The sequence below is a fragment of the Chrysemys picta genome, chromosome 13 (genome assembly GCF_011386835.1).
Source record: "Chrysemys picta bellii isolate R12L10 chromosome 13, ASM1138683v2, whole genome shotgun sequence".
Classification (NCBI taxonomy): Eukaryota; Metazoa; Chordata; order Testudines; family Emydidae; genus Chrysemys; species Chrysemys picta.
In genome coordinates, this window is record NC_088803.1 from 50,804,754 (window position 1) to 50,826,270 (window position 21,517).

Here is a 21,517-nt window from a genome sequence, read left to right on the forward strand (position 1 = left end):
TATTCCAGCAAAAAAAAAAAAAAACCCTTGATCAAACTCGCGTACTTGGATAACAGCAGCTTAGCCAAAATGTCAGTGGTTTCTGGCATTCTTGCCTGATGTCAGCATTTCTCAATTGCATGTGGGGTTTGCTTTTCTAAACGTTCATATGGGTTGAGTCTCCCTCTCACTGGTGGCTCATTTCCTTGGAAGGTGCGCTTAGTCACCTTCTTGTCTTTGAGTTCAAATGACAAAAATCGGTCTTAATGATTTGTTCCCCCTCCTGGTTGTTGGGGGCAGGGGGTGGGTTTAAAGTGGCAATGTCAGATCCATTTCTTGCCCCGAATATTTACAATTGTAACCAACGTTGAGAATGTTATAATTGGCAATGCGTGTCTGGGTTCACCCCCAAAATATTAATTCCAGGACTGGAAGAATTGAATAAAAACTGGGTCTCCTTCATTTTTCAACGAGATGTCCAGGATTTAACTACTGGATAACTCTGATTGATTTCTTAAGGTCTAGACCAGTGGTTCTCAAACTAGGGCCGCCGCTTGTTCAAGGAAAGCCCCTGGCGGGCCAGGCCGGTTTGTTTACCTGCCGCATCCGCAGGTTTGGCTGATTGCGGCTCCCACTGGCCGCGGTTCGCCGCTCCACGACAATGGGGGCTGGAAGGGCGGCCAGCATGTCCCTCGGCCCACGCCACTTCCTGCAGCCCCCATTGTCGTGGAGCGGCGAACCGCGGCCAGTGGGAGCCGCGATCGGCCGAACCTGCGGACGCGGCAGGTAATCAAACCGGCCCGGCCTGCCAGGGGCTTTCCCTGAACAAGCGATAGCCCTAGTTTGAGAACCACTGGTCTAAATCCTACAGCAAATGACATCCCACATTTCCAGTCTGTGCACAGTACATGCAGTAACATTATATAGGTATTAAATTCTTCAAATTGATCATTCCTGGATTGAAGTAAAACCCTGAGGGGAAATAGGAAGTGCCGTTCAATGATAGTATACAACTTCTCTGGGTCTCAAAGCCTGCACCTGTACTGTTTGAGCTAAAAGACAAGTTCAGCCTCTCTTGGGGGATGGATTGATTTGAAGGAGCAGGGTTATTTGTGGCTAGCTTGCATGTTGCTTTAGCTTTCACCATTGTCTCCTAACTGGATCCACATTTATCTTGGGCATCCTGTTTTTCATTTTTTCTCCTTTCTCTCTTTCTGTGGACCACCGCATGGGTAGATGGTGCCATGCCTTTGGAAGAGAGTTTGAGTATGCCTTCGACTCAGGTGTAAGCAGATGCTAAACAAATAATTATGGCTTGCTAGGCATCTTTTATGCGGCATCAAGGATTGTTTAATAGCTGCCTGTGTATCACGGTGGTATTACTCCTCCTATACATATGCTCTTTAACCTCCACCACTAGTCTTTTAGAATTTTCCGTTAGGGTTGGTTCTTGTGTGTGCTGCTTTTATTCTACTTAATAATGACTTATGTTTTTATGGAAGTGTAAGGCTATGGGAAGGCGCTGTAACAGCCATGTATGGATTGCATCGTTAGACTGCAGTACATGGTTTTTCTATTGAACGCTTAACAAACTGTAACTCCCTTATGAGATTCCCATTCGATGTGTGTAGGGAAGTGAATTTATAACATGACCTACTTCTTTGGGCCACTGTTTTAACTTCACATCTGTGCCCTGAGTTGGCTGGAGCTCATCGAACTCTAGGGATGTCACAGCTTTCTGGATAGTGTTAAGCAGAGGGATCAAAATACCTTTGGGGACCCTGTGCAGTTAATAACTATATAACCTAATATGTGGGTACCTCGTAGAATTTCACAGCTGCTGAGGAAACCCAACAAGTCCCCAGAGGAAAACAAATTCCGCAGTGCTGAGACATGTTTATGGCTGAGACCTTTCAGCTAAGACAGATCTTTTGATTTGGAAGTTCTGTACACCTCCTCTTGTTTGCTCAGTCTTCGCTGGTTCAGGGGACAGGATCGCTCTGAAATTTGGCACCCCAGCTGAAACAGTTTTGCAAGATATTAGCCACACTTGTAGCTTTTCACCCCTTACAAGATTCTGGTAGATTTTAAAGATAGCCATTCCCTTTCCCTGCCTGCTACCCTTAGAAGTTTGGTGCTTCTGTTCTGTTGCTACTGTAGCTAAAAAGGGCTCAGATACTTGGCATTTTATATAACCCTGTATGGCTGTGGACAGATTTAGGACAAGGCAGTCGATTACAACTTGTCCCCCCGCCCCCTCTGGGTGTGTTGTTCATACAGCAGTACAGTTGCATGCTGATACTTCACAAGCTGTTTTTACAAGTTGCTGATGAGCAAACTGCAGCTAATTCCTTTCCTTTTTATTCTGAAGGAGTTCAAAGTGGGATGAGTAAAACATGCGACTAAATTCCCACCACGCCAATGGATACAAAAAATATTTGGGGCCCCTCCTCAGCTGGGGTAGATTGTCCCAGCTCTGTTAAAGTGGTAATTTACACTAGCTGAGAATCTATGTGGTTTGAAATATACTTTGTTATCCTGTGCTTTCAATCAGCGCAGGTGGAATCTCTGGGAAAGTTGCTACAGATGAGGGTGAGCGATGGGTTTTGCCCTCACATCAGCACACAAGCTGTGCAAATCAGTTCCAGGCTTTTAGCCATTTAAGTGCTGCCTAGCGTGGGATGTGGGGTAAAGCCCCCCAGGTAGGCATATCTGCTTTGCAGCACTCTGCGCGGTGGAGCTGTGAGCACGTGGAAGAGAGTTATCATGCTGTGCTATCCTCACACAGAGACTGTGCTAGCGAAGGGTTAACAGAGGCCAGGTTAGGGTGAGTGTGTTGGACTGTTCCCACAGCCGTATGCCCTCTACAAATCCAGCCGGTGAAAATGGCTGGGAGCCCTGTAGCAATCTGATCGTTATCAGCAGACCAACGTAGACATTTGGGTTGGGAAAGATGGATCCGATGACAGAGCGCTCTCCCCTCCCCGCCCCCCGCTGGATGAGGGTTCCAAATGGTGAAGGGCTGGAAGGAAGAAGCATTTATCTCTCCTGGTTAAAATCTGGCCATTGGCTGTTGAGCTACATCATTGATGAGGAGACACCTGAGTAGGAAGAGAAGAGCTTTTAACAGCTCTGCTGGGATCGGTCTGCTACCAGCGCAAAGGAGAGGGCTGGTTTTCCAGCAGACAGGTAGACTAGCAGCAGTTGTACACCCAACCCCAGGGAGTCTGTGTGTGTGTCTCTCTCCCCTCCATAGATTTTGTTGGTTTTAACACAGATCGGGTTGCCGAGCCTCTGGGTTCATATTCCTCCCGGATCCAGCCATCCCTGTGGGTTTTGTGCTGAGGAAGAGGCCTGCAGCAATTCTTACGGCTGCCTACTCACGGGATGAGTCTGCCGTTGAGTCCTACAGGTTGCCCCGGCCCATGATGCTCCCTGCTGCCATCTCTCGATTTCTCATCTTCCATGGTGCTGAAGCCTGGATCCAACGATGAACAGGAACACACGTCAGTAAGAATGAAACCCGGGGGGAAATCTGTGCTGCAGATTGAAAATCTGATGTAGAGACGGCAGCCACTGAAGAAGTGGAGCTGAGAGTCATGCTGCCAGGTCCGGGGAACGACTAGGGCTAGTGAGGGGATGGTCACTGAAGGTACAAAAGGTCACTACCTGCTTCAGCCAAGGCAGAATACTGCAAACTCAGTCACCTGGCTAGAATCACTGAACAAGTAGGAAATGTCTTGGCTTTCTAGGTGAACTAACAAGCCAGGAGGGTGTTTAGACAGGTGGAAGGGAGGGAAACAAATAACTTGGAACATGTAACCTCTTGGACAGACTGTTGAGCATCAATCTCCACTGCCTTGCAATTTGGTTAGTCACTTAAACCTGTGCAAAGCAGGCATTGAACATGGCCTGTGGTGTAGAATCCTGATCTGGTAGTGTTTTATGTCCCTTTGCACAGGCATACATGACAATGCTTGGTGTGGTGGAAAATTGAAACCTCCGCCTGTTTATTTCTGTTCACAGAGGGGTGTCCGAATTCTTGAACATTTTGGGGCTTTATGTTATTCAGATTCACATAAGGTCACTTATGGACAGTCTGTTGTGAAACACAGAAATGTAGGGCTGGAAGGGACCTTGTGAGGGCATCATGTCCAGCTCCGTGCACCGAGGCAGGATCAAGTAAACCTAGACCATCCCTGACAGGTGTCTGTCCAACCTGTTCTTAAAAACCTCCAATGATGTGGATTCCACAACCTCCCTTGGAAGCCAATTCCAGAGTGTAACTACCTTTGTAGTTAGAAAGTTTTTCCTAACATCTAACCTAAATCTCCTTTGCTGTTGATTAAGCCCATTACTTCTTGTCCTACCTTTAGTGGACATGGAGAACAATTGATCACCGTCCTCTGTATAACAGCCCTTAACAGATTTGAAGACTATTAACGGGTCCCTGCTCAGTCTTCTTTTCTCAAGACTGAACATGCCTTTTTCTCATAGGTCAGGTTCTCTAAACCTTGTACTATTTTTGTTGCTCTCTGGACGTTCACAGTCCCTGTTGTGTTGATTAGTTATGTAGTTTTGACAAGTATTATTGCTTAAGTTGCGATTAACACAAGTGTTCACCGCTGAGAAAGCTCTACTGCTGATGAGAAAGTGAAAGGGTTTTAGAGTCGTGGCCCAATCAAAATTTACTCTCAGATGTCAGTGAATATTCATGGGGAAACGTGTTCCACTGTTGGCTCAGCTCTGATGCCACGTGCTCATTTTGGGTAGGTTTGGTCTCCTTGGCTCCCCCTTCTCCTAAAGCAAGCTCTGTCCCAGTGCCTGGTTCATTAGGTGAAAAGAGGGGGCAGCAAGAGAGGCTGGAGGTACAGTGAGAAATAACACCCATTCTTTATCACCAGCAATGACTGGAAATAACTTGGCCCTCTCCTTCTTTTCTGGTTAAGGCCTACGCCTCCCTCCCAACCCCAAGTTTAAAATAAGTGTCTGCCTTTTAGTTTGTGTTCTGGGATGCCAGCACAATTGTTGGATGGTAAAAGGATCCCATAAAACTGTTTCTCCTCTCCCACCAGCTGCACAGACTCATCTGCATTTGTTGCTGGAAGCTGAATTTATAAGAGTGATGAAATGCAGAGGGGAAATTAACAATACTGCTTTGCACTCCAATTGCATTGGTCATATGGGGATCTCAAAGCACCTCAAAAACCTTAAGGAATTAGGCTTCACCGCTCAACTTGTGAGGCAGGGATGCATTACTCCCCACTAAGGAATGGGGGGAGATGGAGGCTCGGAGAGTTTACATGATCACTAAGGGTCAGATACTTGAGCGGGCCTGGGGGCAGAATGGTGGTTGGGGGCTTGCATGGATCACTGACAACCTACTATTCCTGAGGTGCACGGCTGTCATGGCTGTGTAGGGAGAGGCAGCCCCTTGAGTAGCTTGGTCCCTGTTCATGGTGGCCTTTGAAGCTCAGGGCCTGGCCCTTGGACTGGTTTGGGTATTAGTTGGGGATCCCTTGCAATGACAGCAGCGTGGCAATGATCGGTTCCTATTCTGGGCCGTTAGTTGGAGTTCCTGTCCGCTAAGGATTGGAGGAGAACAGCGCAACCCAATGGCAGCACCGTTGCCCCAAGCAGTCAAGAAGGTGGAGCACGCTGGGTTTCTCTCCTGCAGGCTGGCCTGTAAGTGTCTGGTATGTTTTCAAGCGCCACCTTCTATTCTTTTTTTAAACCAGATTGCTAAAGAAAAACACCAATCCTAATAATAGCTTGTACAACTTCCTGTACCGCTGCCAGGTAGCAAGCGCAGGGTGCCGAGGCTGTGAGACAGCCGTCACGGTGTGGGGCGCCGTCGTCTGAGAAGGCAGAGCGCTGTTGGCTGCGCTGAGACGTGCCAGGTGTTTCAGAGAGCGGCTTTGGGAGTCCCTCTGGAGCAGTGGTTCTCCATCTATTTACCACTGTGGGATGCATATGCAGCTCTCTGTGTGTTGTGTGGGCCACATCCACACAATAGCTATACTACCTTACTTCTCTGAGGATGTCACACGTGTGCTGAATGGGCCGCACATTGAGAACCACTGCTCTAGAGCCTGGAGCGTTCTAACTGCTTCACCCTGTCCTGCAGCAAACGGGCTTCACCAGCATGAATTTTGCCATCATATGGGATTTCTTTCTCTTCCCCCTCCCTTAAATTGACTCACTCGGTTTCCAAGCGCTGTGGCTTCTCTGTCTTTTAAAGCATCAAGTCCAGTCCCAGTGTAGTGTTCTAAAATAACCTAGAGCTGAGTCCGGCGACCTTCTGCCTGCTCCATTCATTTCACAGTGGGACCGCTCTCTGAGTGCCTGGAAGATGGGCCCTGAGCTCCTAGTAATCTGACTGCTGCGAGGGGACCGGGCAGGGGATCGGAGGAGAGGTACAGTTCCTGTGCAAGCGGCAAGAGCACGCGGGACTGATCTGAAGAGCAAATGCAGCGTTTTCCTGCCTATTAGGGACAGGGTGGGGGAACTTAATAAAGCTGTCCTGAGTGCAGAAATGTCTCTGAGCCTGGTTATGTTACCTGATGCCACGAGTTAGCAAGTAAGCAAACAGGCATTTTGACTGGAGTGTCGAGAGCTCTTCTCCCTAGGGTATGGCATAACACCCACCCACACACACACACACACACCTTTATTGTACAATGCAAATTGGTGTGAAGAGCATAGCTGAACGTCGTTGAAATGCTGCGTGGGAGGCCGTTCAGTGGTCAGAGTAGAGAAGTCTTGGTGAAACCCTGCTGCTAACTTGTGTGACTTGGGGCAAGTCACTTAATGTCTGTGAGCCTTTGCTGCCCAATCTGTGTGCTGGGGACATTACCAGCTCCTTTGGTAAAGTGCACTGAGATCCTTGGATTGAGAGCCCTGGATTGCAGGAAGGCGCTCTGCTTGGGGTCCGCATTTCAGTCCCGTTCAAAAACATCAGCCAATATCATAGGGTTAGACGGGACCGCCAGGGTCATCTAGCTAGTCTAACCCCCTGCCAAGATGCAGGATTTGTTGAGTCTAAAAATATATAGAGTGCAGCTGCCCTGCTTATATAGCCGTTTAATGGTGGCGCATAAGACACCTGTGCTTTGTAATCTGCAAGGGCTTCCCGCTCAGTTCGGGGTGAAATTCAAGAAGCTGACTTTGCTTTATAAAGGTCTAAACTGGGTTTCCCCTCATGTTCCGGCCCCACCCGCTGTGGGGGAAGACCCTCTGTCTAGAATTTCCCCCGACTTGATCTAAAAGAGTGCGGATTTGCTGATGTTCCAGGCACCTTGAGAAGCCTATTCGTTCAGGCTCTTCCTCCGGGCCAGAGGGTAAAAGAGGAAGGTTCTTTTTTGTTTTGTTTTGTTTTTTGCTGCCGGGAGGGCGGAGGACGAATCCGCTCGTGGTGTTGGCATTTTGTCAGCGTGATGTTTTTTTCCTCCCTCCTCTGTTAGTATGTGTTCAAAACGCACTTAGCAAGAGCACTAGGTGCCCAATGTAAAACTGAAAGCATTTCAGAGTGGTCGTCCGGGATCTTCAATGTATCAGTCCTTGGAACTGTTGTGAGTTGCTGTTTCTTTCATGTGAATGCAAGGGTTTGCGGATTGCCGCGGTGTGAACTTGTGAAGTCTGACTGTCCAGCTGTTTGCCGCTTATGGTGTTTCCTTGGTTAGCACTGAAGGTGTCAGCGTTTTGAATCAGAGTCTCCCACCCACACATGTAGTTTCAACTTCTCCTGCATCCTGCAGTGAGTCTGGTGTTGACCTCAGTCCTTTCTAGCTCTGTAAAAGGTCATGACAGACCCAGACTGAAGGAGGTTATAGAACAATACAGCTTCAATTGCTTGAATGTAGTAACCGACTTCAGATGGGGTTAGGACTAGACTTCAGATTGGGCTGTAATTGGTGATAAGGAGAGGCATGGATCCTGTTGGTAGAGATAATAGTCTGGGATAGTTGGGGGCGGTGCTTGCGTGCCTCCGCCTAGGAGCCGAATCCGCTGGCGACTTCCAGGACGCAGCGCGGTCCGCAGTGCCAGGAGAGGCGGGAAGCCTGCCTCTGCACCCCAGCTGTGCCACTGACCGGGAGCAGCCGGAGGTAAGTCTGCACTCCAATCCCCTGCCCCAACCCTGACCCCCCCCCCAAACCCAGAGCCCCTTCCTGCACCCCAATCCCCCAGCCCCACCCCAGAGTCTGCACCCCCAGCCCAGAGCCCTGACCCCTTCCCACACCCCAACCCCCTGCCCCAGCCCAGAGCCCCCTCCCACACCCTGAACCCCTCATCCCCAGCTCCATTGGGTTACGGGCATCAGCAATTTTCTTCAACGGGTCACCAGAAAAAAAGTTTGAAAACCACTGCTCTAAATGGATGTCTCTGATGATTAGCAGAAACAGCCAGGGAAGTCCTGGAAACCCACACGAAAGGCAATTAGATTCATGCTTATGATACACTGGCAAAAAAATAGATGTCCTCTAGGAGAAGTCCTTTTTTAAACACTGCTGCTTTCCTCTGCGGGGGGGACAGTGGTTCATCTGGTCCCTCCCCTGTGTAAACAGTGGTTGATGATGTATGAAGCGGTCTCTGCTGGCTTGAATTGGGGGAGCCACAGTTACAACTTCCCAGACACATTCTCTGGAGCTCCACTCCCCTGGGTTGTGTCTCATCCATTGTTCCTGTGTTTTACACCATGTGGTCTGTGTGACGGGGCTGGGGAATTCAGTTGTCTGGCCAAAATCCCAGCTCCCTCCTCTTCTGCCCCACACCAGCTAATTCAGAAGTGTCCTGCTTCTCTCTTAGGGCTGGCCTACGGTCGACATAGCTACATCGGTCAGGGATGGAGAAAATCCACCCCCTGATCAGTGTCGCTATTCCAACCTAACCCCCCTTGTAGACACAGGGAGGTTGATGGACGAATGCTTCTGTCAGCCTAGCTACCGTTGCTCAAGGAGGTAAAGTTACTACACTGACAGAAAACCCCTCTGTTTATGTTACGTCTCCATGATGGAGTTAAGCCAGCATAACCACGGCGATGTAGCTGTGCTGGTACAGTCTCCGTACTGTAGACATAATCTGAGTGGCGTCTCTTTGGGAAGAGAAGCAGGAGTATACTTGCCTTAAGGGGCAAGGACAGGCAGTGCCGTCCTGGGGGATGGGTGCGGCGCTTTATGGCCATGGGAAGGGAGGTGCCTTCTTGGCAAATGCAAGAAGCGGGTGGGCCTAACCGGAAAGCTGTCACACTGAAAAGGGGAACCCCTGGTTTTCCGGCGCAGTGAAAGAGAATGACTTTGCAAAAGGAACCCTTTGTCTGAATAGCTTGCCTGGGCTGAGCCGTGGGATGGCTGCTGTCAAGCTGGTTTGGGTCTTAAGTGCATGGGTGTGTCATGGAGTAGAGGGGAGATAACTGGCCTTTGGGCTCCCTCGCCCCCTTTTGAAGCTGAAGAAAACAGCTGGCGTTAGGCCTTGCACTTGACTGATAACCCAGTGGTGCTTGCGCTGCGGGAGGTGCTCTCCAAGCACAGGCACCTGGAGATCTGGAGAATCAGCCCAGGTTTAATTTGGCTATTCAGATCAGGACACCCACTCCCCAGCACACTCCCACCCTGTTGATCTCATCGCTCAGGGGCCCGTACCCCTGAAAAACTAGAAATACCATGCCCCATGCGCTCTCCTGCTCACAAACCTCTGTGTCATTCACTTTCATTTGAATCCTGTTTTTGCCCGTTGTGCTGTGGGATTGCTTCTTCCCAGTATTAACTGAAAAAATGGGGTTTGGTTGGTGCTGGCATTTCAGGGTCTCCCTCTGGGTATGCCTCCCCCTCTGGAAAATGCTGGAATAGGTGACATCAGCAGAGTAGGGGAAGCCCAAGCGTGGCAATCTCAAATCAGTTTTCACTCTGCTTCAGTCTTAGGTTAACACTCTGGGTGCAGGGCTCTCAGCCGGTGACAGTGTGGAGCATTTCATTGAAAAAAGGAAACTGAGGTTGCATTTCTGATTGTGTTTTACTTTGTGAGTCAGTCTTGGCCAGAAAACCCTAAAGAACCAACCTTACTTTGTGTGTAAAGCGGGAATGGCTCCTCCTTGGTTATACACAGGTAACAATTTGTAACTCAGCACTCAGCTCAGTCTGGGATGAATCAGAAAGTGACGGCCCTTTGCGTAGGCTGAGAACAAAGTTCTTTCACTTTTGTTGGTAACGGGTGCTTTACGTGAGAGACCCTTGATTCATGACCGCAGCTTAGAGTGACAGAAGGTTAGAAGCAGTATCACACGCCTAGCTGTTAGGTGTGCTGCTTGTGGAAGGGACAGGCAATGTATAAGGTATGTTCGGGCTGAAAATTTGGCTCTTACAAGTTACCCTGGCTTGTTACTGTGAAAGTGGCCATGTGACTACCAGAGACCTTTGCCGATCATTCAATAATGCCCATTCCAGGAGAGGAAAATCAACATATCATTAACCCTATTAATACTGGTGCATCCTCAGCAGCTGTAGTAAATCCATTTCACCAGCAGGAATGCCAGGACATTCCAGGTATCTCCAGAAAGCACTAAACTTGTGCGTCTGTGGGTCAGATCAGGTAGGGGCAACTTTGCGATTGTTCTTGGTTTCCAGTTGTTGGGGGTGATAAGCTCTCAGGCATAACACCTTGCTTTTAGCTTAAATGGCGGCAACTCTTGGGAAGTTGCTTGTGTATCACAGGATGTTGTTATCTCAGAGTATCTGTCTTTATAGCTATGCCCATCGCTGGCTATGCAGTGACAGTCTATGACAGACATGGGAGCTAGGGTGACCAGAAAGCAAATGTGAAAAATCAGGACGGGGGTGGGGGGTAATAGGAGCCTATATAAGAAAAAGCCCCAAATATCGGAACTGTCCCTATAAAATCGGGACATCTGGTCACCCTAATGGGAGCACAAACTTCAGCCTTCCGAGGCGCTTGAAGTGGGAAGAAAAGATGATTGTGAGATGCTAGTGGAGTAAGTTTTGCACCATTCCTGTCCTTGATTTTGATCAGCGCTGTTTTTTTAACATAATCCTTCCTAGGAAAAGCAAAAACTCAGGCAGTAATTCCATCGGGGTATATATCTTTCCACTCCCCAGCAAAACATTTGTCTAGTAAATGTATGAAACACAAGCTCTGAGTTTCCTGGACCACGTCAACACAGATGGGAGCAATCCGGGGACAGGCCTGTCAGCTTTCACTCTGAACAGGAAGGCTCACCGGAGGGGAGAACTCATTGATGGTGCTTTCCCAAAAAAGGTCTGAACTCTTCATTTGATTCTGCCACTTCCCTTGCCACTCCCTTTCCTGTTAGAGGAGGTACTCAGGTTTTTATTCCTTTCTTCAGATCTGCAAGTCTGTTTAAATGCTTCACGTAAACTGAGATGCTGTATCAGGAACGATAGTTGGGCTGCTGCTGGAGGGGCACGCAGAATGGCCAGATTGAAGGTTTCCATCCACAGAACAGGTACAGCAGTGATACAGGCGTCTCCTTTGCTGCTTTGCTGAATTGATTCAAAACACCCGCCAGATTCTCTGGTCTGGGCGAGCTGTGCTCAGCACGGGATCCGAGAGGAGCGGGGAAAGGTAGCTTTACGTCCTCTTTGCAGCTCCCCACCCCGGCGAACATAATTTAGAGCAGTGACAGGCCTGCTCTCTTGTTCTTAGCTGTATGTGACGTGTGTGTGTGTGTGTTGTGTTGTGTTTTGTTGTTTAATAAGACTGGGACTTTTCAGCATGGGAAAGAGACGGCTAAGGGGGGATATGATAGAGGTCTATAAATTCATGACTGGTGTGGAGAAAATAAATAAGGAAGTGTTATTTACTCCTTTTCATAACACAAGAACCAGGAGTCACCCAATGAAATTAATAGGCAGCAGGTTTAAAACAAACCAAAGGAAGTATTTCTTCACACAACGCACTGTCAACCTGTGGAACTCCTTGCGAGAGACGGTTGTGAAGGCGAAGATTATAACGGGTTGAAAAAGAATCCGATAAATTCATGGAGCAGGGATGCTGTTTTAGCATGTGTGCTAAAGGCCGCGGGTATGCCCGGTGTCGTAGGTTCCCAGCTGGTGTTGGGGCGGCCGGCTGGCCTCCGAGGTCCAGGGACGGCAGCCCGCGCGGCGGGGGTCCAGGGGAGGGGTCTGGGCTGCCACTGCCCTGCCACCCGGCCCCTGCAGCCCAGGTTACACATTGCAGGCCGCATATGTGGCCTGCAATGTGTAATATGTTGAGAACCACTGTCATGAAGGATAGGTCTATCAATTGGCTATTAGCCAGGATGGGCAGGGATGGTGTCCCTCTGTTTGTCAGAAGCTGGGAATGAGCGACAGGGGATGGATCACTTGATGATTCCCTGTTCTGTTCATTCCCTCTGGGGCACCTGGCATTGGCCACTGTTGGAAGACAGGCTATTGGGCTAGATGGACCTTTGGTCTGACCCAATATGGCCGTTCTTATGTCATGACTATGTTGGGAGGTGGCTCTGGATGACTGAGATTTAAAGGGGCAGCCCTCAAGAAGCCAACTTCCCAGCTGCTTTGCACAAAAAGACTGAGAATCAGACCTAACCACCTCTAGCAACAAGGAGGGTGCAAATCACTCTCTGTGCCCATCCAAATCTTGGTGCCTCCAAAGCTGTCAAGCTGATTTCAGATAGAGCTAGCATCTGGTAATGACTTGCACTCAGAACTCAACTGGGGCTGAGGTTTGAACCAACAACCTGGGGAGGGGGGAAGGGCTGTTTGATCTCATGACTGCTCTTTGGAAGCACCCAGTTCCTCCTCTAGATCATTTAGAATTAAGTTTGCTCTTTCTCGACTCGTGCAGTACTGCAGGAGCCCGGGATGTGCAGGACTCGCTCTTAAAAGATCACTTTATTAGAGATTTCCCATGTGATGACTCCCCATATGGCCTGTGCTCATGTGAAATCCCTGCCTGGCAGATAAAGTCAGCCCAAAACTTTTCAACTCGGCCACCTCTCGGTTCCCCCTTGGTAACCCCCTAAGTTCTCATACTCTCTCTCTTCATGTGACACCCGAAGGTGATACTTCGGTCTGCTTCTATTCTAAGTGTAGTTTCTCCCTTCCTACTTAACTTGGTGGACTGATTGTTAGTCTCCAGGATTGTGAATGTTGTAGATAGCAACTGTGTGCTCTTTGGTACCAATCTAGGAGTCCACCCCAAGCCATAAAATATAGATGGAGGGTGTGTGGGTGCCATATTAAGTTTATTTCAGTCTACAGTTACCACCTTTGTCATTTTCTCTGGGACAAACTGATGTCATGACTGCACTGACGCCTTGCCGAGTGATGTTTCGGTGCATCAAAACATCAGTGGGTTGTAAAATAATGGTGACTTTGGAGGCAAATTTGCATCCTCCCAACGGTGTTGGACAAACAGATCATCGAACGGACATATTCCCAACTTGGGACACCTGACTTAGCAGTAGTCTGCTATGTGAATTTACAGGAAAACGCTCTGTGGAAAGGCAGAACTCTGTTCTCATTTATCTGCTTCTAGTTAAAAAAGAAATACATAACTTTTCTATACAGTTTTTTTTCCTCTGTATCGTTCAAAAGTACAATTTTCTCTCCTGATGAAATTGAAATTAACATGGCTTTTGTCTGTCTGTGTCTGTGCCCCAGACTCTTCTGTCTTAGATAGAGGTAGGAATGCGCACACATGTGGCATCAGTGTTCATTGTTTGGGAAGCTCACACATTGTATTTATATCCCAGGGAAAACTGTGGCTCTTGGGGAGGAATAGTATTTCTCAGTGGTAGTGGTCGACTTTGAATTTTTAAATTGTAAAGACCTGCCCTCTCTAGGCTTTAAAAATGGTGAGGGGACAGTGTCAAGGTCCCGTGTGCTCCCAGACTTTATTAAAAACATTTTCCACCCATGACCCCTTTATTCCCTTTTATTACTGATGACCAAGACACGTGTATTTTGAGATACAGACCCAGATGTCCCAGTTCAGGTGCACAGTTGCTGTGACTACCAATGCAGAATGTGCAGTTGTTCATACAAAATGTATCTAACTAGCCACTTGGCTGCACACTTAAGTCACTGCAAATGTATGTGTGGTAACAGCTCACCCAAATTCAGCATGCAGTTGTATGCGTACCTTGCAAAGACGGTTACATGCCCAAGTCCCACGCTGTTATGTTTTAAATTTACTTTGTACACCCAGAGCTGTGGGCGGGGGCACCCTTTGGTGTGGACTTTTGAAGACCAAAACCGAAACTCATAAACTCCTGAAAATCTGTTCCAGAAACATGCAGACATGCACACGCTCTCCTTCTCCTCTTCACACTTCAGAATTTCTGGCATCAGAACTGGGCCCTCAGCAGTGAATTCTGATGCTCAGAGTCACTAGATTCTGACGTCCCTGAGCCCGGGGGACCATGGCAAAGTAAGGGTATGAGAGGCAGAAGTGGTGCTTTACAGACACACAGCTGGGTAGCTAGCACTGCTGGGAAAAGGCTAGTTATGTTGGGCTTTGGGAAGCTTTGTCAGAAATGAGCAAGGGCCCCTTTAAGGGAGGTTTTATTCTGTCTGCTTGGGAAATCTCCCTTGTTCAAGTCTTCCTCTTTTCAGAATTATCTCTCTCTGTCTCTTGCCCACAGTCTTCCCTCTCCTAGGCTCTTGAGACAAAGTATTTCAACTCCAACTGCTGGCATCAGCTATCCTAGCTGAACTTCCTTCTGTGTGCTGTAGTGTGGCCTCTCTCTATGAATTGCACTAGTGTCTCTGCACTGCTTAATATTGTGCCTTTTGCCAGCTCTGTGTAATATGTCCATAAACACCCTGTAAAATATGTGCCGGCAATTGCTGTGAGAGGAGTTAACGCTCCAGCTGCATTGCAAAGCAAGATCCCTCCCTTCCCCTCCGACCCCCCACCAGTCAGGGGCTATACACTAGGGTACACCGATGACATTGCAGCCTGCTCCATGGGATTCCAGATGCCACACCGCTACCCTTCCAAATTCCATGTGATGGGGACAGGAGGGAATCTGGTTTGTTACTACCGGTATGTGACCTGACATGGGTAGTGCACTTTTTTTCCTCCTCCAGGCCTTCTTCATCCCCGAATTTCCTCCTATCTTTATGTCCCATGCCATTCCCAGCGGCCATTATTCTTCTGCTCCTGGTGGGACTGTAGCAGGGCTCCGCTGAGAGCAAGTCAGTGCTTCCTCTGCAGGTGGCTTGAGGAGTTTCTTCTGAGCCACCTAACGAAAGCAAATAGTCATCTTCTGCCCTCCATGTGCAGCACAGTGTGACACAGGTCTGGAAAGAGTCTTGCATGGGTGTGAGCATTGCACAGGGCCTCCAAGTGAGCTCTGTACACCTGCCTTGTTGTACGAGTGTATGGGCTCCCCGATGCCCACGGAGGGGTTCCCAAAGATTTGTGCTCCCTTGTGGATTACTCTGACCCGTTCGCTCCTGCACCTGCTTTGACTTTCTAGGAACGTGGGGATCTTGCATGTGAATGTTTTGCCAACAGCCCACCCTGTCGGCACACGAGAATAAAGCTAGTCCGAAAACCCCCACCAAACCCTACGCTCGCCCCGCCTTTGTTGGTGAAAGAACGTTGAAATCTTTTGACCAGCCCTGCTAGACGGCGCCATCCAGCAGGCAATAGAATCACATATTTGTAGGCTGTAGCTTGTACATCGTGCAGCACAGAAGGGGTTAAATATACCATGACTCTCCTGCTAAAAAAGTCCCTAATGCTTTTCAGTGTTCCTAAGACACTTTCCTCTTGGCTCTCCTCAGCATTGTTGTTTCTCAGTATCCCCAGGCCCTTCTCCACCCCATGTCGTCTAGTCAGGAAGCTCAGTTTTGAGTCCTACAATCCGACGGGTTTAGAACTGGACTCGTTTTACTGCACTAGCCCATGTACCTGTTCGGATATCAGCAAAGACAAAGCTTATCCTCCGGAAAACGCTCTCTTGCCATTAGACCACTGATGTGCCCAGACCCGATCGTGCTGACCAGTGTTGTCTCTATGTTTCTTTGTACTCCCTCCCTCTGTCTGTATCCATCGGTCGTCTCTTTGCTTCTACCTGGGTTGTAAACTGCTTGGGGCAGGGGCCACCTTTTTGTTCAGGGTCTGTACAGCGCCTAGCACAATGGGCCGTAATAGGGTTCCTGTTTGGCCACTGCAGTACTAATCATACTAAATGTATGTGAGTTCTAAAAGTATGGACCTCCTAGTGGAAGAGTTGCACTCACCATAGGCGTGCTCCCTCGTGGCTGGGTGGAGCGTGGCAGCGCTTCCGTCTCTAGCGCCCCCTGCCGATGCTCATGGCGGTCCAACATTAGCCTGTCTCCTGTTGCGACTCGACCTTTTTAGCCAACACACATTCATATCCGACTTCTTCCAGGGTAACAAAGTCCAGAGTCCTTCCATCAGGTTTTTGTTCCTGACTCTGGGCCCTGTGGTCCTTACAGCCTCTCATCCCAGGGCCTTCAAAAGTCCTTGTCCCTTATATCAGGAGAGTTCATGCCACATTCCCCCAGGGCGGGCCAGGGAACCAGGCCCTCCCACTACGCTGGGAGGCCAAAGACCCTTTACTGACCAGCCATGGTCTGCACCGCCAGAGTCCTGCTGCTGCCTCCCTTGACCCCCTCTTCCTACCAGCCATATTCCCCCCTGAGGGCTCCTGTGAGCCAGTCCCCGGCAGCATTCCACCCCTGGCCCTTCCATCGGGGAGTGCTACCCCTGCTCGGCTCCCCGCTGGGTCTCCCCTTGTGCCTGGGCTGAGTCTCTCCCTGCTTCTCCCAGACCCTCCCTCCGGGCCTCGTGCAGGAGCCTGACCTGCTCTCTCTAGTCCCTTGAGGAACTGCCAGCACAGCTTCCCTCAGGCTTCAGTTCAAACGCCCCTTAGGCGCAGGCTTCTCTCTGCCTTTCACCCAAGAGAGGAAACTCCCAGCTGCCTCTCCCCTGGCTCTCCTCAGCTTTCCTGCCCACTGCCCGATGCTCCCCGCCAGCCAGGTCTGATCATCATTTATGCTCGCCGCCCTTGGGAGCCAGGTTCTGGTTAACCAACGCAGGGTTTCTACAGCCCCACCCTCACCCACCCACCCACACACTCTGCTTCCCTCTCGGCCTCTCTGGTTCTACGTGCTTCGTCTCATTCACGAGCCCGAGACGAGGGATCTCTGGAGAGCCCCGAATCCGAGAAGCGGGAGCTGATGAAGAGAGGGTCTGTGATTGCCCAGCGTTCAGTTCATTGGTAGCTTCGGTTATTGCAAGTGTAAACAGAGGCCTACGCTAAAAGCCATTGGCTGGAGTTAGCCCAGGAGGTTGAAGGAGAGCACAGCCCAGAAGGATCGAATGCCATCTTCCCCTCTCTCTTCCTTTTCCCAGCAGCTTTCCTCTTCACATGCTCTCCAGCCACGGCGCTCTCCTCTCTATGCCCTGCTCTCTGACGCACCCACGCACCTCTGGGCCCACTGAGGAGTGGAGCTGGGCAGATGCGTAGCTGACTAGGCCTTTTTTAGGATTAAAGGGGAAGCTTTCCAAGTACTTGGGCTAGCCGGGTTTCCTCGTGTTTACTCTGTTCCTGCACATCATCCCGTTTGGCTGTAATTAGAGGGTCTGAGCGCTGCATTCTTGCTGGGAGCCGCTACCCTGTTGGGAAGCAACGTATTTGTATTAGTGGATAATTACTTTTCTACATCGTATTGAAGCTTTGGCTTAGTTATTGCATGTACAAGGACAGGAGAGCTGAGCAAGGTTGTCTATAAGGCCATCCCCTATTTCCATTTGTTCCGTGGTTAGCAGCTTCCTTTTCCTTGGAACAATCAGGTTTCAAGAGTAGGGTCCGGGAGCTGTTTTTGGTACAGCTTAGCGAGTGATTGAGTCTGGGTTGCTGCGTGGATTTAGGTGTTTGCCGCTCGAGTTCACTGTCAAATGAAACAGCCGCCATCGCAATGGGAAAGGTTCAGTCGACCAGCAAACCAAAAAGAGAGTGGCTTTCAAAGGTTGCCTGACTGCAAAGCCCCCTTAAAGAGAAGCCGAGATTGCTGCAAAGCAGGTTAACAAGGTCACAGGCACTCTGCCAGCATTTGAAATCTAAAAATAGGTACATTTGAGGAGAGAAATAGAGACGCTCCCTTTCAGCTCCAGTGAGATGTATTGGACAGTGGAATTTCTTCAAAGGGCCGGGAGAGAAATGTATAAATATTGCAGCTAAAAATCAAATAAAACAAAATTTGTGACTGACCCTTGTAAAGGAGGATTGCTGCGTTGTGTTTCCTGGGGCGTACCGAGTGCCTCATGCAATTTGTCTAGATGTGTGCGAACGCACAAATTACACTCCATATTAACGCCCTGCTAAAAAATGTACACAGGGTAACAGCCCAGTGCAGCGGGCTGTACACAGACAGACGGGTGCTGTAAAGCACCATAACAGTGACAGGTCTGAAAAAATGGCCTCATGTAACATCCCAATTCACAAACAATTCTCGTTATAACGGGGTGTCTCTCAAAGTGCAAAAGAGTGGACACGCCACCGAGCTCACTCTCCACCTCCCATTCTTGCAGTCGTTTTCCTGCCTTTCCACATGGTCCACAATCATCAGCAATGAGACAATTTCTCGTCCAATCCTTTCTAAATCCTGCAGGCAGCCCTGTGTGAAATAGAGGGAAGGGAATGTAGAGAGACAACATAGACTAGTGCATAGCGTGCACTGGGCTGGGAGTCAGGAGATCTGGATTCTATTCCCAGCTTTATCACTACTCTGTCGTGTGATATGGGCAAGTAACTTTGGCTCTCTGCTCCTGTTTCTCATCCCACCCTTTGTCCTAGCTTGTCAGACTGTAAGATCTTTGGGGCAGGAACTGTCTCTTGCTCTATGTTTGTACAGCTCCTAGCACAATGGTTCCTGATTTCGGTGGCATCCTAGTGCTGAATTATGCAGCAGCCTGACAGGTTTGTGGCAAGCACCAAACGTTTTTAAAAGTGTGGTTATTGAGTAGGAAATTGACTAACCAAACCAAACTATTTTCTGCTACCTCCCAGCGTTCAGTTTACTGTGCTGTGGATTTTGTACAGGCAGCACAGAACTGTGTTGTAGGAGTTATCAGAGGGGTGAGGAATTGGAGGCTTCGACACACAGGTGGTGAAAACATGGGGCATTGGTGCCCAGTGAATCTGCTGGTTTGAGCACCAAGGAGCACAGTTGAGGGTTTTACTTTTGGGGAGAGGTTTTTGCTTTTACCTTCATGTAATGGGCAGTGGCAGAAGTGATGTGTAATTTTGGTGAAGGGCATCAACTCTTAGTTCCTCATCCTTGACAGCAACCACCCTCCTCACTGTCCCAGTATCCACTGCTGCATTCAAAAATGATGGCTAAGAACGCTAGCGGGATGTTTCTGCTAAAATGATCAGCAGTGAAAAAATTCATTATTGTGACATATTAATTGTTGTCGTTATGATCCAGAGTGAACAGGGATGGTTTACAGCTCTTGGAACTATGGTTTCAGGCTGTCTTATTTGCAAATGCAGGCAGCCAGGCATGGCTGAATTGGGTCCCGTTTGGTTTACATTATGAAGATTCTTTTTGCAATCATGGTGTTTAATTTTAATTAAAGCTTAAATTTTGGAGCCTAGTTGTGCCGTAAACTTTTCAGTTGGAAAGTTGTGGAAGACATGAGCCTGGATGGAACATGGCCCTTAAATGAGGTACACCTCTACCCCGATATAACACTGTCCTCGGGAGCCAAAAAATCTTACCGCGTTATAGGTGAAACTGCGTTATATCGAACTTGCTTTGATCTGCCGGAGTGCACAACCCCGCCCCCCCAGAGCGCTGCTTTACCGCGTTATATCCGAATTCCTGTTCTATCGGGTCGCGTTATATCGGGGTAGAGGTGTACCATGATGCAAAGTTAAAGTAAAAGCAACAACATCCATAAATAAGCATTGAACAGCTGGTTTAACCAGCGTTACCGTTCAGGATTGACTATAGAGGATGGGATGGGATTGCCATGCAGCCTTTGAACGATGCTGTGGGGAAGGAGGGATAAATGTAGCATTGTAAGATAATAGTCTTTGAGTTGAGGCAGGGCTGCCGTGACAGTTCAGCAAGGCTACCTGGCTAGAAGGTGTCGGGTAAATTTTGCCTGGAAAGATTCCAGCCCCAGAGTAGGTTGGATTGATTTAAACATGGTTTAAATCCCCAAATCGAAAGCCTTGATTTCACCTTTTTCCATTTGTACTTCTGTAATTTTCTAAAGCAAGATGCATTCTCATTCATTGATATAACCATTCAAACATGTTGATTTACAACTAAATAGAGAGCCTTTACACTAGATTTGGTACATCTTTTTGCTCCCTAGGAGGATATGCTATTATAGTTATATACATTTATTTGTGCAGTTACTTAGCTTAATATTTTCAGATTCTTATTAACTGTACCTTTTGAGTATGTCAGAACATGGTGAAGGATATATTGCTTTTTTACTAGATAATTTTTTATTCATGATTTGTGTCAAGTTGCATTAGGATGGTAACTGAAATTTAATTAAACACACAAAACAGCATATACAATTTATTTTTATTAAACAAAACAAGCCCTTAATACAGTACATGACCTAGTGTGCCATATTTATAAAGCTTGACCTCAAAAGCTGGAAGTTTTCCCCAGATTCTTTCTTTATATAGAAAAGCAGCCTTTAACTCAAAGTTTTTCCTAGAGACTCGGATTCAGCATATTTTTTATTTGTTTTAAAAGATCATAATAAATTTAGGCCTTAACACATTTTGTATTAAATTCAAATTGCATTTTAAGCAGGTTTATTTTTAAAAAGAAAAACTTCTTATAATTTAAATAACAGAAAAAAAGCTGATTCCCCCGCTGCTCCTCCAAAAAAAAAAATCCTAAATTTTTATCCACCCTGTCCCAGGGGCTTGGACTGAGCCCAGAAATGACCTGGGAGCTTATGGAAAGTGTCAAGTATCAGAGGGGGAGCCGTGTTAGTCTGAATCTGTAAAAAGCAACAGAGGGTCCTGTGGCACCTTTGAGACTAACAGAAGTATTGGGAGCATAAGCTTTCGTGGGTAAGAACCTCACTTCTTCAGATGCAAGGGCTAAGAAGTGAGGTTCTTACCCACGAAAGCTTATGCTCCCAATACTTCTGTTAGTCTTAAAGGTGCCACAGGACCCTCTGTTGCTTTTTATGGAAAGTGTGTTCTCTGTGGCTTTTCCTGCTAAAGAAGTGGGCTGCAAAATTCTTCCCAAACTGAAGTTTCCGTTGCCCCATCATCAGCCTGAGATACATTGACTCCAGAAAGGAGATGCTCAGTGCGTGAATCATTGAGGCTAGATTCCCATCTGAGAGGACGGAGCATAGTTCCCTGCCACGCTGAAGCTGTACTTGGAGTTACTTTGATAAATGGAGGGGAGAGGTTGATGTCATGGCTGGATCCACTTCAGTCTTGCTTCAGCTCCCTTTGACCCGGCTGTTCTCTTCATCGAGGGGCTAACCTTATGCAGGCATGGTTCTTGTTTAT

The 21,517-nt window shown here is 48.3% G+C and overlaps 1 protein-coding gene across 1 annotated transcript in view; it reads left to right on the top strand.

The window, feature by feature from the left end:
• Positions 1–8,169: 8,169 nt before the first annotated feature.
• The window catches only part of RGS19 (regulator of G protein signaling 19), a 30,902-nt gene continuing 17,554 nt past the window's right edge, over positions 8,170–21,517 (top strand). Inside the window, exon 1 of the mRNA XM_065566187.1 lies at positions 8,170–11,455. The gene's annotated coding sequence lies outside the window, so the exon portion shown is untranslated. The remainder of the gene's footprint in view (positions 11,456–21,517) is intronic.